Genomic DNA, 4,046 nt, shown 5'->3' with positions numbered 1-4,046 from the left:
TTGGTAACTACTTGACACCTTGAGACCAAGACCGACGGATGGATCTTGGCTGTAGTTGTAGCCCCTGTTATGCAATTTGGGGCAATAAATGTCGGTATTGTTTGGTCGGGCCCAGTCTCCATCCTTTGTTGTTGTCGCTGCCTAAGAGCCAGGTCGTGACAAAAATCATTTGTGTTTTGCTCGACTCTTCTGGATTGCTCTTTCTTAACATAACTATGGCCCAACGTCCATGGTGCATGTTGCGTTCAAGATACACTTTGGGAAACTGTTCTGCTTCAGCAAAAGGTAAAGTGTGTTACTCTTGTACAAACTAACAGAACACAGTGTTGCATTATTATCTATCCAATTATTTATTATTATTTATGGATTATCATATAGTGGTATGACTTTCTAGTATTCCGTCTGCTTTTGTCTTCTATGTTTTGGCAATGCTTATCTCCCCTGAGGTTGCATTTTCCGAGTCTTCCATAAGGATGCTCTCATATCTGTTAATCCTCTCCACCTCTTTTTCCTTTCACATCTTTTTCCTTTCCAACGTATCTCTGCTTCCCAGCTACACCATGCTAGTATACATCTTATTTTATATACGTGCAGCATAGGACAACATTAGGTACCCGTTTCAATTGTGCGTGGAAAACACAGTCTACCTTTTGTCTTGTAAAATTGCTCCCAGCTTGTTTCCAGTTGGCTGGAAAGCTCTCTTTGATAAACATCACCGTCCACCGCTTCTCTTCCCAGAATCCAATTTGCATTCAATTAGGTGTTATGCTCATTTAATGAACATTGATATTTTTCCAATTGATTAAATGGTTTCTACTTTGGTGGTCATATAACACACATTTAGTTTGTTCATTTACTTTGATGGAATTTCAAGTCGTTTGGTTTTTCTCAATTTGATTGCCTTTTCATTCATTCAATAATTTTCTACCGCTTTTCCTCACGAGGGTCGCGGGGGTGCTGGAGCCTATCCCAGCTGTCTTTGGGCGAGAGGCGGGGTACACCCTGGACTGGTGGCCAGCCAATCACAGGGCACATATAGACAAACAACCATTCACACTCACATTCATACCTATGGACAATTTGGAGTCGCCAATTAACCTAGCATGTTTTTGGAATGTGGGAGGAAACCGGAGTACCCGGAGAAAACCCACGCATGCACGGGGAGAACATGCAAACTCCACACAGAGATGGCCGAGGGTGGAATTGAACCCTGGTCTCCTAGCTGTGAGGTCTGCGTGCTAACCACTCGACCGCTGTGTAGCCGTGATTGCGTTTTATTGATAGAATTTCTTTGCTTTTTTTTCTATTTGCGACAGAAAAGGTGGCCCAATCGTCCTTTGAATCACAGCTTGTCATTCGTCCCACCACAGGGACTTGTACTTGGGACTTGCAGGGGAACGTGCTGACAAAAGACATGCTGAACACGGCAAAAGAAAATAACAGACTTACAACACAACTTGTTTCTTTAGGGTTAAACTACTGTCCGTCAGAGTCATAAAAATACCAGTATTTCTGTCTGCATGGCGGTGTTGTGGTTTCTCCTTTTATGCAAATGACTGGAGTCAGGTGACAACCATTACTGCACCTAGCATGTTGGTGTGTAGCTCTTTGTTACGAACCTGATACACCAACCTGATCGGCCCGATCTCGATATTATCCGATCTCCAGAAGCTGATCCGGATCCTGATTGGGACATCGAAATGCAAACAGTTGCAGCAATATCTCGGTTCAATTATGTGTAAAAGGAACAGTAAATGCGTAGCAGATATTCTGGTATGTCTACATTGTGCAGGATCTTTGTGTGAAAAATGTTACTGTAACAATTAGTGGACTAAAACGCATGAGGGAAACAACTAATATGTGAACGGATGTATCCTAATGCGAATGCACGTGTTTGTGTGTGCTCTACGCCCTTTCAAGGACAGAGAGCTTATTCATCTGTGTGTCTTGTTAAACGGAGATAGGCCTGTGGTGTGTCTTTTTGAATGATCAAATGAGGAACACATTGAGGGAAAGTGTGTGCATGTGTGTGTGTGTGTGTGTGTGTGTGTGTGTAAAACTACAAGGTATACAAGCACCCTAGCAACATCTGGACATGCATCCTTTATAGTTCCTTTGGCAAAAAAGAAAGACACTATTGTTTTGAGGCACACAAACATGCTCCACCATTAGCGTGACCCTGTAAATGTATGTGCTTGCAAACTACTGGTAGTTGCATTGAAACATACCGTGGAACCTTGGTTAAGGTCATTAATCCATTTCAGAAAGTACGACTCTAACCGAAACGGATGCTAACCAAAAATTTTTTTCCCATAAAAAAAAATTAAAATCCAATTAATCCATTCCAGGATTTTTTTATAGTGTCTTAATTATGCGACAAGACCCATGCTATATTGTACGCTAACTGGAAAATGGTGTTTCAGAAACAACATCTGTAAAGCCCATTGCAACATGTCACAACAGTATAAATATACACTAGATCAACTCTTTCATGTAGTACTTGTGAGGTAAAAGTACTACCGGGCTTTTCATGTCGCTCGTCAGAAGTTGCATTGAAACATACAGTGGAACCTTGGTTAAGGTCATTAATCCATTCCAGAAAGTACGACTCTAACCGAAACGGATGCTAACAAAAAAAATGTTCTCATAATTTTTTTTTTAATCCAATTAATCCGTTCCAGAATGCTTTTTTATAGTGTCTTAATTACGCACAAGACCCTTGCCATATTGTACGCTAACTGGAAAATTAACTGAAAAACGGGGGCGGCTGCTAACCAAGGTGTTTCAGAAACAACATCTGTAAAGCCCATTGCAACATGTCACAACAGTATAAATATACACTAGATCAACTCTTTCATGTAGTACTTGTGAGGTAAAAGTACTACCGGGCTTTTCATGTCGCTCCTCAGAAGTTGCATTGAAACATACAGTGGAACCTTGGTTAAGGTCATTAATCCATTCCAGAAAGTATGTCTCTAACCGAAACGGATGCTAATAAAAAAATTTCCCATAATTTTTTTTTTTAATCCAATTAATCTGTTCCAGAATGCTTTTTTATAGTGTCTTAATTACGTGACAAGACCCGTGCCATAATGTACGCTAACTGGAAAATGTACGCAAACCAAAATATTGGCGTTAACTGAAAAACGGGGGCGGCTGCTAACCAAGGTGTTTCAGAAACAACATCTGTAAAGCCCATTGCAACATGTCACAACATTATAAATATACACTAGATCAACTCTTTCATGTAGTACTTGTGAGGTAAAAGTACTACCGGGCTTTTCATGTCGCTCGTCAGAAGTTGCATTGAAACATACAGTGGAACCTTGGTTAAGGTCATTAATCCATTCCAGAAAGTACGACTCTAACCGAAATGGATGCTAACAAAAAAAAATTCTCATTAATTTTTTTTTTTAATCCAATTAATCCGTTCCAGAATGCTTTTTTATAGTGTCTTAATTACACGACAAGACCCGTGTCATATTGTACTCTAACTGGAAAATGTACGCAAACCAAAATATTGGCTTTAACTGAAAAACGGGGGCGGCTGCTAACCAAGGTGTTTCAGAAACAACATCTGTAAAGCCCATTGCAACATGTCACAACAGTATAAATATACACTAGATCAACTCTTTCATGTAGTACTTGTGAGGTAAAAGTACTACCGGGCTTTTCCTGTCGCTCGTCAGAAGTTAATAGTCACAAAAAGTCTGGTTCATTAAGCCGTGGTCGCTAAACTAAAGTGTCTGTACGGCTCTCCGTTTACACACCACGACCTGTCGCCTTGACAACAGTGACCCAAGGTTGCCTCCTGACATCATCACTGCATCTAATTAGTTTGCTCGGGAAAATTCCCTGCTCTCAGCCCCAACAGCCAGGCCACCACTCATCATATCAGCCTGTTAGTCTTCTAGGAAAACGCCGCGTGCTTGGGTGGAAACCCCGACACACACACACACACATAAACACACACACACACAACTGTGCACACTCATTGATTTTGGTCTTTTCATGAGATGCCATCACGGACAACGGCTATCGAAGAC

This window comes from Doryrhamphus excisus, chromosome 17, assembly GCF_030265055.1.
Source record: "Doryrhamphus excisus isolate RoL2022-K1 chromosome 17, RoL_Dexc_1.0, whole genome shotgun sequence".
In the NCBI taxonomy this organism is placed as follows: domain Eukaryota; kingdom Metazoa; phylum Chordata; class Actinopteri; order Syngnathiformes; family Syngnathidae; genus Doryrhamphus; species Doryrhamphus excisus.
Note: the sequence above shows the minus strand (reverse complement) of the source record.